Here is a 14,608-nt window from a genome sequence, read left to right as displayed (position 1 = left end):
CTGAAGATCAAATATTGAAGTGTCCTGTTAATTGAGGCAACTTCAGTAGTTAATCTCATGGCATAATACATACTTAGGTGAGAGGTTCATCGCTAAGATTTATGTCGAAAATCTTAGTACTAGGAACTTATGGAGACAACTCTGAGCTGTCTAAACACATATTTGCTCTGTGACTATCAGAGAATTAGGGAAGTGTTCATTCTGCTACCTTCGTTGTTTCTGCAATTACGTGTGCTATCTTCAATCTGCAGTGTGTATGTGGGAATTTTTTTAAGTTGCCTGGCCTTTCCATATTATGAAGTTAGTTTAATCAAAACTAGAGTATAGACTCCATTAAGCCACCTTGTCGGAAACATAAAAAATGTAACAAACAAATGAGAAGGCTGTCATCAACCTCTCTTCCTCGGGATGCCTCCATTACCATGTGATATACATAGTTTCTTACATTTTAGCTGTGTGTCTTATTTTTAGGCAAAAATAAAATAACAGACATTCTAACATTTCTTCCTCTTCTTCTAATCTTCTTGCACAAACCTAGGAGTAGGTATTCTACTTTGGAGACATCCCATAGTGATAAATTTACACTATTCAGAAATTACAGAGTTTAAAAAACGGCACGTGTGTGTGTGCATATTTAACACTAAACATGTCATTAAGTATTTTCAGTCACTATTAATTTAGACACTCCAGTTATTAGCTAGTTCACTCATCAATTCACTAAATTGATTACTTACTGAGCACCTATTATGTGCCACACAGGTCATGTGTATTTCGGCTGTACTATGGTAGGAGCAAAAGAAGACTTGGTCTGTGGATCATCAATTTGTGATAAGGTTCTGGAGAAAGACATTAATCACATAAACCAATCAAAGTCACAACGACGAAACAGACTGTGAGGGAAAGGGACATGTGGCTCGAGCAATGTATGACAGAAAGACTCAGCCTAGTTTGGGGATCAGCCATGCCTCTCTGGTACCATGACTGCTGACCTCTAGTGTTCAATAAAATATTATTAAACATGTGCCAACATAAACCGAGGTATAAATAATGATACTTGTGGGGCCAACTAGTATGATGAAACTTCTTTTGTGTTCAGTCTATCTGTGGTCATCAATCAGCCTTGATCACTTTCATATTAAGGCTGACTCCATTCTACCTCACTGGCCCAAGACAACTACAGCAATTCAAACTAACACCCATAAGGTCATAAACCTATATGAGAACACAATGAAGCTGAACAGCGCTCTCAGTTATAATGCAGTAATTCGGAGAATCTAGAACAAGTTCACAGTTTCACTGTAAGGATTATCTATAAACACACACACACACACACACACACACGATTCCTGAAGAGACATCTACATCTCTTTGCCACATTCTGAGAAACACTGCTGTTCACCATCATTTTCTTCCCTCCAGGTCCTCGCAAGAGTGCCTGATACAGTGAACCAATAATTCTGTCCTCAGACTTGCAAAATGGTGTGCACTTTACAAAGCACCGTTACAAAGATTTTTCTCGTTTGATTCTACTAACAGTTCCAGGTACACCGTCGGCATCAAGGATAAAGAAACAAAGACTGGGTGGTGCTCATCCAGGAAGTCCCCCCACAATTGCCTCCTCCGGCCAACTGACTCCCCTTCCAAACCATACTCTGCTTCTTCTCTGTTCCTCTACGTCCTTATGCAGTGTATGCCTCACACACCGGCACTGTGCCACTTCCGTTTACCGGCCCGTCTCTGTGCCCTAACCTTCAGGTTCCTCGTATCCCCGGAGCAGGTACAGTTCCTGCCACATAACAGGTGCGCCATCACCAAATGGAGCTCTGGAACACAGCTGTGGCAGCTGAAGGGCAGGCAGGTTGAAGTAACCTGCTCGATCCCACATGGCGTGCAAGTGACACACGGGGCGTCCACTCACTCAACGCCTCCTGAGATCAAGTCAAGCCACTGCTCCTTTATCCCACGTTTCTAATATTTTAGGGTGACTGTACCAGCGCTTCACAGGGAGCACCAACCAAAACAGAGACATGAATATAAATTCAAACGTCAAAAACACCTCCCATGTGTGACATAAACTGTCTACCAAGATCTATTAGCATGGCAGCACTATCTATTTTTATACTGACTACTCAAAGGTGATGGGTTTTGTTTATTACACCAGCTTCTCTGGGCCATTTTCCCCCTAGATCCAGTTCCTCAACTTCTCTGATGGGGTTTTGCTTTGTTATTTTAAAACATCTATTTAAAATAAGTGCCTGAAGAAACGCTCAATGTCTGTGAAATGTATTTATGAGATTGCTGAGAAAAATTAAGAGTAATCACAAGTTTTAAATGTATCACCATCTACCAGATCAATGAACCACAGGCAACAGACACATTCGTGAACCTCAGTGTTGAGGCAAAGGCTCGAAAACAAGCACAATGACACAAAGGAAAAATCATTGGTAAAAAGGCTTTGTTTGCACAGAGTATGTTATCAGGGGTCATAAATGGGACTGTAATCAATGGTCTGGTCAGTTTCATAAGACACTCAGAAAAATTATTACCACTGGGAATGAAAGCTTAGGTTCATTCAAAGTAAAATTAGTATCACTTTCCAAAAACTTCAGAAATAAGTTTGCCCTATTATTTCAACCTACAGATACGGTTTCACTTACAAAACAAAAACAACTCATGTCCACGTATATTACGGTTTAATTCTGCTACTGATGACATGCAAAGTTAGCCTGAGATCCACAAATGGGACACAGTGCCTTTTGAAACCTAATTTTATGAATAAGCATTTTCATTTAAGAATTACCTTTCTTCTGAGGCACTGTGTGGCTCAGTCGGTTAAGCATCCAAGTCTTGATTTCAGCTCAGGTTATGATCTCAGGATTTGTGCGTTCGAACCCCATGTTGGGCTTTGCACTGACAGCACAGAGCCTGTATGGGATTCTCTGTCTCCCTCTCTCTGCCCCGCCCCTACTCTTATTCTCTGTCACTCATTCTCCCTCTCAGAAATAAACATTAAAAAAAAAAAATTACCTTTCTTCTTCTATTGCAAGTGCTATCTCTTGTTTATTTTTATTTCACTTTTCTTCTTTAATCCTAGTACTTTTAAAAAGCTAAAATTGCTAATAATAAGAAAGCACAGATTTAAGAGAATCCCAAGCTACCAAGACTTAATGCACCAGAAACACCAGGTAGTAAAGGGAGAAAGAAAAAAAAAATCATGGCTTTGGATAGTGATACAGATTTATGAGAAACAGCTTGACCAACTCACAAACCAGAAATAAAAGTCCTGTATATTTCTATTTTCAGTTTTGAGGCCTATCTTTTTTGTCACCCATTAAAATGATACCTTATAGAAATAAAAGATAACCCCTGAAAGCAACCTTTAAAAATCAGGATCATAGGGATGCCTGAGTGGCTCAGCTGGTTAAGCATCTGACTCTTGGTTTGGGCTCAGGTCATGATCTCACAGTTCGTGGGTTTGAGCCCCATATTGGGCTCTGCGCTGACAGTGTGAGGCCTGCTTGGGATTCTCTCTCTCCCTCTCTCTCTCTGCCCCTCCCCTGTTCTCTCTCTCACTCTCTCTCAAAATAAATAAATTAAAAAACTTATTCTACCTGCTTCCCCATTCAATAGTTAATGTCGATTATAATATGAAGTTGGATGACTTTTTAAAAGCTTGCTAATCAAATGATTTGATGAGCCCGGTTTTCCTCAGAGCTGAGATGGGAGTTGTCTGGGCCTTTCTACGCTTGGGATATACACTGGTACTAATTACGACAAAAATCAAAGCCACAAACCGGCCAGTCATCTTTGTTGAGTTTAAGACCTAATTTCTAACTTCTAATGCTTTTTTTTTTTTTTTGTCTTTTTTCTGGAGAGTAATTTAGTTTGCATTTTCTAGCAACCAGAATTTTAGGCAGTCCTCAACTGTACCACCAACTCATTATACATATTTGTGTTCCTAAGAGTCTTAAAAATATCACCAGTTTTTAATTGATCTTTTGCTTTATGTGTTGATCAATCTGGCTTGCTTGCATATGTATGTATGTACGTACGTATGAATTTTCTTTATAGTACTTCTCTTATAAAATTTTTTTTTTCAACGTTTATTTATTTTTGGGACAGAGAGAGACAGAGCATGAACGGGGGAGGGGCAGAGAGAGAGGGAGACACAGAATCGGAAGCAGGCTCCAGGCTCTGAGCCATCAGCCCTTCAGCCCTGAGCCTGACGCGGGGCTCGAACTCCCGGACCGCGAGATCGTGACCTGGCTGAAGTCGGACGCTTAACCGACTGCGCCACCCAGGCGCCCCTGAATCTATTTCTTTATATGCAAAATTAGAGAGCTAGATTACAGTTCTAATATACTCCAATTCTAAAAAATTTGAGTTCTAAACATAAATCCAAAATTGGGTGAAACAATTTGTGAATTCTTAGAAGAAACATGAGACATATAATTCACGCCTTTCAAATGAGTTCAAAGAAGGTGTGTGTGCACCTAGGTGTGTGTGTGGGGGAGGGCGTAAATAGAAAAACAGAAAAATTAATTATCTTTCTGGAATATCAATTTTACTTCGGGATCTAAGGACAAAGGTTGTGGTTTTTTTCCTGTTAAATATATTAGAGTGAAAAATTTAAATCTCTTTTTTTTTTTTAATTTTTTTTTCAACGTTTATTTATTTTTGGGACAGAGAGAGACAGAGCATGAACGGGGGAGGGGCAGAGAGAGAGGGAGACACAGAATCGGAAGCAGGCTCCAGGCTCTGAGCCATCAGCCCAGAGCCCGACGCGGGGCTCGAACTCACGGACCGCGAGATCGTGACCTGGCTGAAGTCGGACGCTTAACCGACTGCGCCACCCAGGCGCCCCTATAGTACTTCTCAAAACTGGAGAGTTGACGAGGAATGTGGAGAGAGTGCAATAAAAATCTCAAAACTGATTTTCCTCTAGATGTTTTTCCTTTCCTCACTAGGAGCTCGAACTTAACAGCCTTCGATTGGTATTGATCTTTAAACGCTTTTTCTTTTGATAGGATTTCAGACTTCTGGAAGAGTTGCAAGAATTATACACAATATTCCCAGCTCTCCTCTCCCCAGATTATATGAATAATAACATTTTTACTACATTGATTTTTATCATTTTTTCCTTCTCTTTTTCCCCCAAGGTTCTATATTTACTGATGCTCATCCTTACGATCTGAGTTTAGAAAGGGCTTTAGGAAGTTCAAGGTTTGTAATTTTTTTTTTTTTTTTTTTACTTGCTAGTTATTTTGCTCGAATAGCTCCTTATACCTCAGTCGCTCTCACTCGCTTTGCCTGCGGGATTTCTCAAAACTGCACTGTGATTCACAAAGCTAAAACCAATCCTTCTTGACACAAAGTATATTATGTTCCTTGCCGTGGGACCGCCGTGTTTAGCACTGGTATGTCAGTGAGCTTACACCATTTAACAGCTGATCTTGATAGAGCTCATCTGAGTGCTTTATCTCTGAGTAGGCTTAGGTGCTCGGGCTGTGCAGTCAGACCCCTTGGCTATGACTCCCGGCTAAAAAGATCCTGACTGAAGGAAGGTAGATTAGTTTTAAACACCAGGTTTAGAACGTCGCACTGAGCAGCGAGGCAGCCAGGACGAACAGGGTAGCTCTGATCTGCTTTAAACGGGAAGTCTATCAGTTCGCGAGGGCTGTGTGCGAGGAAAACAAACAAAGCATGGGAGTCTCCGCACACATGGCCTTGACTGACGTCAACACAGATTTTTAAAGAAAATAAAGGGGCATCCCATGTGTGTCTATTTCTAAAATCAGCCCTGGAAGAAAGGGCAAAATGATCACTTCTCGTGGACAGAAAAGATGGGCGTTAAGTGTTCCATAGAATTGACCTTCCGACGTGCTGCTTTAGTACAGGTGGTGAGACTGAAGAATTGTGATGAGCAATTCACCTGGTTGTAAAAGTGTCCGGGAGAGCAGATGACTCACCTACTGTGTTCCAGTATCCTGACAGCTTCCACAAGGGCATCTCGGGAACTGCTATCAGGGGCAAGAAAACCCGAAGTGGACATGGTTGTGACAAGTTTTAGAAATGACGGACTGATCATCAGACACAGGGAATGGCAGACAACAGGTGCTCAGTAAATGGCAGTTACTATTATTTTTATTACTTTTAATGTCTGTTTATTTTTCAAAGACAGAAAGAGCAGGGAAGGGGCAGAGAGTGAGGGAGACAGAGAATCCGAAGCAGGCTCCACGATGTCAGTGCAAAGCCCAACGTGGGGGTTTGAACTCACGAACCATGAGATCATGACCCGAGTGGAAGTCAGATGCTCAACCAACTGAACCACCCAGGTGCCCCATGGCAGCTACTACTATTTGATTCCCTGTTTCCACTGGATTTCTGACAAAGTTGAACGGTGGTCAACTTCAAAATGAGTTATTACTGAAAACTCCAATAGCTTATATTGTCAGACCAGGAGTCACCTAAGACCCCATCTCATGGTTCACCCTTTGTTCCCCTCTCTCCTCCAGCCATTTTGACCCCACAGAAAACACTTTCAGTCCCTCACTGGTTACTTCTACTCTTTAATCTTAGCTTAAAAGTCACTTCCTCTGGAAAGACTTCCTTGACTAGCTCAGACTATAAATCATTTTTATTTGGACCTTAAAATTTCTCTTTCTTTCAGATACTGACAATGAACAGGCTGAGTTGTATTGAGATCTATTATACTGGAAATGGATCTTTAGTACAGATAAAGAATTCCTCTGATTTGCTTTCGCAAAGAGGGCCAGAGTGCTCTGTTTAAATTTTGTGTCACCTTATTCAAAGTATATGTAAACTGAGGTGCTAGTTATCTTAAACTTTTCTACTTTCTACTCCTGTAAAACAATTCTATAGGACACATTGGATTTTCCAAGCAACAACAACAACAACAACAAAAAAGTCCTGATGTTGAAACTGATGGTTTGATAAGCAAATTAGATTTTCATAGGAAATATTACATACCTCTAATTCCATAATTATGGAATCACCTAAAATAAGTCTATACAACTAAGAGGATTATTGAAGAAGAAAATTTTCCACAATTCAACACTGGAAGGTCTTTTGGGATAGTTGCACTAAATGAATAATTCAAGTCTCTTCTAACTGGAAGCCCAAATTCCAATCAGTCTGGCTAAGATATTAATATAATATTCTTGCCTTCATTTCCCAAACTCTTATATCCTACCACAACCCCACACGTGATCCAAAATTATATTTCATGAAGTGAATACAATTCTGGAGGTATTCTGGATATTGACTGAGAAATCCTCTCGCGTTTTCTCTAATCACTCCGGTGACCGCACTGGGTTCCGATCCAGGAGAGAGAATGCCAATGCTGCCCCTGCAGGTCAGACCAAGTTGGCGCCCATTCTGATCTAGAGCCTGTGCCTCCCTAACTCGCAAGCCAGAGCAATACACAGAAGGACCACAGGTTTATGCTTAGTAGAGAAAATGAAAGAAACTGGTTTTAAGACTAAAATAGCTGCAGAGGAAGAGTTACTTGAGAGTGAGGGCAAAAGGGAAGACCCAAGGCCAAACCTTACGGTAAAGGGGGTCAAAAAACCCTCCAAATGAGAGGAATCAGATACTACTAATAACAAGGAAAAGACCAACAGGAAAAAAAAAATTTCTTACTGGAGGCTTATTATATACCAGGTACTACCTTAAATGATTTAAGAAATAGATTATTTAATATTTGCGGCCAAGTATACACCAGATATTATTATCCCTCTTTTACATGAGGAAATTAAGTCTCAGGTAAGGTTAATAATTTGCCCAAGATCATGTAACTAGAAAGAGCCAGCAACAGGATTTGAACCCACAACTTCTAACTCTGAATCTCAGTCTCTTCGCCTCTACAAAACCTGCTTCTTCCTGGACGAAGTAGCCCTCAAGAAATAAAACGGGAAGCCCAAAAGCCACAGAATAAGAGAGATGAGGATAGTCAACAGTTTTCAAGTGTCAAGGAAAAATCCAGAAAAATCCTAGAGAATATTGTTGGGTTTGGCTCCATCAAAAGTGCACAGTATCCAGAGTTGCATGAGTAGCCTCCAAATTTCACAGGATTAAGAAGTGGTTGGACAAAAGGGAAATGTACTAGACACGTACAGATTGTCGAGAAAACTGGCAGTGGGGAAACAGAGAATGAAATACGTCAACGGAAGAGGGAAAAGAACGAAAACACTGGGGAGGGAGCACGTGTAAAAACACCACAAATACGTCATCTGACTCAACCTCGCGCAAGAATTCTTGGGAAACACACTCCCACATTCCTCACTTCCTAACTCTGTCACCAACCCGTCAGACTCCCCGATTTCCCTTGGGCTCTTCCATGCCTGACTCTACCAGAAACGCTCCCCTCCGGTTTGTTTTTCTTACGCCCTCCAACTTTTCCTTCAGCACATGGCTCAAAGGTCACATCCATGGTGAAGATATTACTGATCTTTACTCCCAAGAACAATCTCCACTGTTTCCCCCTGAGGCGATCAGTATCCAATTTTGTAACAACAGCTGTCTCCCTCAAAAGTTAGCTTCCTACAGTCAGGTACCGTGTCAAATCACCTCTGGGACACCTCACGTGGATGCCAGTAAATCTCTTTGCTCGGCCATTCCAGTCGTTGCGGAAAGGGCCGATGAACCCACTGGCCATGAAAGCAGGCATGGAAGTCAAGCATGAACTCAACAACATGGCTTCTACTCACTACAGATGATGTGGCTGTAACTATCGGATCCTAAGCTGCCATGGAATTAGAGACAGATAAAACCAAGACCTCGAGACAAGATCCTGAGATAGAACCAAAGGGGAGAGGTGTTTTGCTTTCATGTGTCACTTCCTCCAGCTGAAAATCACACGCCAATCATTTTTAACATTATCTGAAGCTGATCTGTTGATTCTAACTCATGCTAAGTGTCTTATCTCAGCTGAAGAAATGAGTGAAGAAATGAGGCACGTTTAACACAGTGCCTGGCAGATTCCTCTGAAACTACAATATCCTAAACTGATCACAATGATCGAACTCCAGACGAGAAAGTATGTTTAAAGTCACTTAACAGAGAACCATTGCATATGATTACTCCACTATTTAAATAGTACTCAGCAAAGATGTTCAACTAAAAGGCCTTCATATTCGACTGGCACAATGAAATTTATTTCAATTGTAAATCAGCATGTTCCCTTGAAACACCTTTTTATATTAGATCCTAAAAATAAGCAGTTCTGGCTCTGAAAAATAAAATAAATATGCTCTTCAAGAGATAAAATCACTGTCTTTTGTTTTCCTACAAAAAGACATTGAACTGGAATTCATTTTAAAACGTAACCCCATCTTTTAGGATGTCTGTCACAGTCTTAATTAGGAGAACACTGTCCCCTTAGGTAACCAAGCCAATGGGAATCAAATCCCAAAAAAGAGCAAACCAACGAAAAATGTCTTTTGTTTCTACTGATTAGATGAGATAAAGGTCTCAAATGAAAAGAATTCTATTTCTGTCCATCAAAGCTAGAATGCACAGAAAGCAACTCTCTCTTGACCCTGAACAGAAAAGAAAAAGACAGGACCGATAGAGGGCACTACCTCAGGCTTAGCTCTCCAAACTAGCAAAGGGAGCCATTCGAGATATTACTAATCAGATTCTGAGCCAATACAATATTCTGTTATAGATTTAATATGCTACAGACAACCTTTTGTTCCCCTTAATCACTGTTCATTGCTTCCATCACAAGAACTTTCTCATAGGCATGCTGCTAATCACGGTTTCTCGGGTTGTGACGATATATATACTACACGGAGTGAACATGGCAAACACAAGTGAGCATAAAAATGACCCCTTGTTGAAGGTGTGGTCCCATGTGAGGATCTCAGGAGTATTCGTAACAAAATTCCTTTCCTAAAATCTGCGTGCTAAAATTTGAGGCTTCGTTTTAAAGATACCCGTAATAAATAGATCTACCGGGATTCATTTAAAATCTACCCTTCTTGAAGACTGCCCCTCGCCTAGAACCTAACTAACTGGCAATCCTGACTGAAGCTTGTGTCTCAAACAAAATGTCATTTATCCCTTTGACCACAGGGAGGGAATGCTCACTTGCCAGGATGTACCACAACTTATGTGGCAATGCTAAATATGTGACAGATTGACACTCACCAAAAAGAAACAATATGGCTCCAAAAGAAACAATACTCCCAGAATACGGCTATTCTATTCATTCTGATAACTCAAATTATAGAGAAGAGTCACTGCCCAGAGAGATGACTTATATAAAACCAGAGATTCTTACCTGAACATGATCTTGAAAGGAGTTTTCCTCCATCACATAAAAAAAGGTTTCAATGTCCCAGTTACATACCAAAGACCCGCTAGAAAGAAACAGAGTCCCTGGGCAGGAAACGGTAAAGACAGCAATCTCTGAATAATACAAGAACTTAAACAATGTTGACAGCTCATGTGACACAGGAGTTTTTTCTCTGAATTCAAACAGAAGCCCCTCGACCCCAGGGCTCCACTGAACCTGGGATGTTATGTTTACAAGAAGCGGTACAGAGGCAACACTCGGATCCACTTTGACAGAAAACATGCGGGCTTTCTTCTAAGGAAAGAGGAAGATGGGCAGAGACCGTAGGCAGAGTAAGAACTGTAGTGGGAGGGGCAGTTAACACTGGGAAACATGAAAGGGAGAAAAAGTCTCGGGGCCCTGGTTCAGGGTGGATGAGGAATTCTCTTCTGTGTCAGCGCCATTATGGAATACCTGGAGCCCCAAATGAAAACAAGGAGTGTGTTCGGACTTCCGTCTAGGTTCTGCTTTGAAAAGCATCTCAACTGGCTGGTTGTGAGAGAGAACTGAAGAGTGGAGGACATTTTCCTTCTTCTCTCTCCTGGATTTATCATTCAGTTCTAGAGCAAGTAGGGTCAGAGACCTCTCAGATTTAGGCATCTATCGGCCAAATGGAAGAATAGCCTACAAGAAACTGTAACAAATCACTCAAGGCAGGGGAAGGCAGGGGGGAACAACTCATTTCTAGCCATGGTCTATACAGTCTAAGAAGTCTTTTTATAGAGATGATAGGATGAGTAATATCAAAAGTTTAGTAACTAATCGAGATAGTGAATTTGAATATTTTCAGAGATTCTATTGAATTGGGCAACAATGTCCTTACTTGGAAGCTTGAGACTCTATGGTGTTTTGTGAAATGATGAAAAATTATAAAAGACAGGAAATTTGACAAAGTATTATATAACAAGACCATGTAGTCATTGCTCAGAATTCTCTATTCCTGAACCAGACTGTCTAAGGAAAGGTGGAAAGTTGATTCTTGAGATCATACAGAATAAATGAAAAACCACAGAAATAATTTTAGAATCAGCATTTTACTTGGTACTTATTACACAGTGAGATTAAAACCTTGGGGCTTTGAAGAAACAGAACTATATATATTAGATCTCAAAACTGTCTGGTCTCTCAACTTTCTAAAAAATATAGTATCACATGCCTCAACCTTAAAAAATTTTGAGCTGTATACCTTGTCTTCACATCAAAGTGACCAAAGCAAAGACACAATGAAAGTTCAATCAATGTGGAGCACCCTGGATGGCTCAGTCAGTTGAGCATCCAACTTTTGATTTTGACTCAGGTCATGATCCCAGGGTCATAGGATCAAGCTCTGAGTTGGGCTCTACTCTCAGCATGGAGCCTGCTTAAGAGTCTCTCTCCCACTCCCTCTGTCCCTCCCCTGCTCACGCACTCTTTCTCTCAAATAAATAAATAAATCAAGTTGAAGCAATAGAAGTAACTACTTTTGACATCAATGCTATAATTTCGATATCCGTCATGGGTCGGTGACCAAGGTGAGAAGCTTTTAAAGGTGCCCCACCACGGTTTGAAAACTCAAGAATGACATCAGCACATTAACAATACAAAGGTTACACACAAGTTAAGAGCAGTAGGAAATTACTGCAGCAGCGATCTTATCAGTTATAGAAAATATATCCACAGGGACACTGTTAGAATGCACTAGGGAGTGTCAAACGTGACACTTTTCCAGGGGTGCCTGGGTGGCTCAGATGGTTAAGCGTCCGACTTCGGCTCAGGTCACGATCTCGCGGTTTGTGAGTTCTGGCCCCACTTTGGACTCTGTGCTGACAGCTCAGAGCCTGGAGCCTGTTTTGGATTCTGTGTCTCCCTCTCTTCTCTGTCCCTCCCCTGCTCGCACTCTCTCTTTCTCAAAAATAAACATTAAAAAATCTTTTTAAAAATGTGACACTTTGCTAGTTTCAAAAAAAAAAAAAAAAAGGAAGAAAAAAAAGAAAAGAAAAAAATGACAGAGGAGAAAAAATTCCTTCCAAATAAGCCTGGAAGGACGACATCACAGGTAACTCTGGGCAAATATCACACTAACCCACTACGTGAAATAAAACACTTTGTTGACAAAACGAAAACAAAGAGTTCTCACCTTCTTTGCTTGGTGTAAGGGGGTGTAAAGGATCACCTGCCTGGAATGTCCTAGAGGAAAGAGCTAACTTGAGGCACTGAAAAATATGCCTGCTAAAAATGAGCCATATGGCCCAGCACAATGTCTTCCGAAGTGTGGTCCACGTGTACGTGACATTATTTTCTACGAGGACACGGACAAGTTAATGTGTGCGTACATATGATCTTCTATTTACGGCTGGTGATACTGATTTTCCATTTCTGGTAGCAATTTTTTTTTTTAAGTTTCTTTATTTTGAGAGAGAGAGAGAGAAAAAGAGAGAGAGAGAGAGAGCAGGTGGGGGGACACACAGAGAGGGAGAGAGAGAGTCCCAAGCAGGCTCTGCAATGTCAGCGTGGGGTCCGACACGGGGATCGATCTCACGAGCCCGGAGATCATGACCTGAGCTGAAACCGAGTCGGACGCTTAACCGACTGAGCCACCCAGGAACTCCGCAATGTTTGTTTTGTAAGGTAGGTATTTCACATAAAAAGTGATTCTACTTAAGCACCAATCAGAGGCCCTCCACGAACTGCAAGCAGTGAGGGGGGTGACTGCTTTCCCTAAGTTTGGTGAAAGTTGGGAGATTTATTCTTTGGCCTAATCTCTACACTAAGGAAGACCAACCGCGGGTGACACCATGTGAAAAAAAGAAGGATTAAGTGAATCGGGGCAAGAAATACCCAACTCTCGTCCCCTACTCAGCTTCCAGGAAGCCAAGTTTATGCTCCAGGGAGGAAGCTGGAGAAGTCTTCTTTAAAAATATGACAACCCGAGGGGCGCCTGGGTGGCGCAGTCGGTTGAGCGACCGGCTTCAGCCAGGTCACGATCTCGCGGCCCGTGAGTTCGAGCCCCGCGTCAGGCTCTGGGCTGATGGCTCAGAGCCTGGAGCCTGCTTCCGATTCTGTGTCTCCCTCTCTCTCTGCCCCTCCCCCGTTCATGCTCTGTCTCTCTCTGTCCCAAAAATAAATAAACGTTGAAAAAAAAAATTTTTTTTAAATATGACAACCCGAAAAAAAAAAAAAACAAACAACAACCCAAGAGGAAAAACAAAGAACATCAGACGGTCCCCAGTTAAAAAGCCCAGTCAAATGACCCTGTATTGAAGTTAACAAGACCCACTCATGCATTCAAATCAGCTGTTTACCCTCATGCTTTTAAATATGGATAAACACCCAAAGATTAGCAGACATCTGAGAAAAGCCTCAAAAATAAAAGATAAAAAAAAAAAAAACTCACAAAACAAAAAACAAAGTAGTGTGAAGGAAACGGATTCTAAAGGAAAAACTTCCAACAAGTTTTAAAAAGTTAATAATTTCAGAGAAAAAAAAAAGATACCATAAATCAGGAAATACAACATGATGTTATAAAAAGGAACACACAGATGGGGTGCCTGGATGGCTCAGTTGGTTGGGCGTCCGACTCGGCTCGGGTCATGATCTCATGGTTCGTGGGTTCAAGCCCCGTGTTGGGCTCTGTGCTGACAGCTCAGAGCCTGGAGCCTGCTTTCAGATTCTGTGTCTCTGTCTCTCTACCCCTCCACCACTCGACTCTCTCTATCTCTTTCAATAATAAATAGACATTTAAAAAAAAAAAAAAAGGAACATAGAGGAAAAAAATTTTTTTAACATTTTCTTTTTTTAAATTTCTTTTTTAATGTTTATTTGTTTTTGAGAAAGAAAGAGACAGAGCGTGAGTGGGGGAAGGGCACAGAGAGGGAGACACAGAATCTGAAGCAGGCTCCAGGCTCTGAGCTATCAGCACAGGGCCTAATGCAGGGCTCAAACTCACAGACCACCAGATCATGACCTGAGCCAAGGTCACACGCTTAAGCGACTGAGCTACCCAGGCGCCTCCGGGAAAATTTTTCAAGAGCTTCTTCTTGGTGACAGCACTCTCCCTGTCCATCACACTTCTACCTCCTCAAAAGAATTCTACCTTAATCTGTCTGTCATTTAGGAAAATACATCCCTTTCCCTAGTTACTTTTTTGGTAATTGTAAGAGCAACATTTGCTAAAGTTTCTCCTTGATACTAAGAAATTACAGGCAAATCTCAAGTCTCAAGAGAATGCTTGATACGATCTTTCTCATTTAATTTCTCACTACTCTTTGG

At 41.3% G+C, this 14,608-nt stretch overlaps 1 protein-coding gene across 7 annotated transcripts in view; it reads right to left on the bottom strand.

The window, feature by feature from the left end:
* RFX3 (regulatory factor X3) overlaps nucleotides 1-14,608 on the bottom strand; it is a 296,558-nt gene that overhangs the window by 151,973 nt on the left and 129,977 nt on the right. The gene's annotated exons all lie outside the window — the stretch shown is intronic.

Source organism: Prionailurus bengalensis, chromosome D4 (genome assembly GCF_016509475.1).
Source record: "Prionailurus bengalensis isolate Pbe53 chromosome D4, Fcat_Pben_1.1_paternal_pri, whole genome shotgun sequence".
Lineage (NCBI taxonomy): Eukaryota > Metazoa > Chordata > Mammalia > Carnivora > Felidae > Prionailurus > Prionailurus bengalensis.
The sequence above is the reverse complement of the archived record's forward strand: the minus strand, read 5'-3'. Positions and strand labels throughout refer to the sequence as shown.